Source organism: Oncorhynchus tshawytscha, linkage group LG23 (assembly GCF_018296145.1).
Source record: "Oncorhynchus tshawytscha isolate Ot180627B linkage group LG23, Otsh_v2.0, whole genome shotgun sequence".
Classification (NCBI taxonomy): Eukaryota; Metazoa; Chordata; class Actinopteri; order Salmoniformes; family Salmonidae; genus Oncorhynchus; species Oncorhynchus tshawytscha.
The window spans coordinates 26,988,049-26,988,691 of NC_056451.1; positions in this window are offsets into that span (position 1 = coordinate 26,988,049).

Sequence of the window (643 nt, forward strand, 5' to 3'; positions counted from 1 at the left end):
TTCCCCCTCACCTCAACCCCTCGCCCCAAACCCATCCCTACACCTCCCCTGTGCTATTCTTCCCCCTCTCCCTCCTCCACTCCCCCTCCCTCCTCTATCAGTGCCCCTCTCTCACTTCCACAAACCCATGGGCGCAAGTCCTCTCTCGCGTCCCCCTCTCCCCCTCCTCTTCCCTACCTTCCTCTCCCACTCTTCTTCAGAGCCCCTAATCAAGCCCTCCCCTACACCCCCTCCCCTTACCCTCTATCTGGGCCCACCCCTACCCCCTCTAAAGCCTTTACCCCTATCCAGACTCGTACCCCTAACCCTACCCTCTCTCAACCCTCCAATCGTCCCTCTACCCCTATTTCTACTCCTGTTCCCATTCAGAGCCAAACCCTAACTGCAACCCCCACCCCAGCCTCCACTCCCACCCCAGCCTCCACTCCCACCCCAGCTCCAAAGCTGACCACAGCCGTAACACCTGTCCAAACCTCCACTACCACCCTCCCACCCACTCAGTTGGTCCCAGGCCCTGCCACCTCCCTCCCTCAAACCTCTTGCCCCCCAGCCACCTCTGCCCCCTCCGCCTCCCCCAAGGGGGGCAAGAAGGACCCGTAGCTGTCTCCGACAGGGAAAGACTAATAGGGACTGAGAGAAAAAC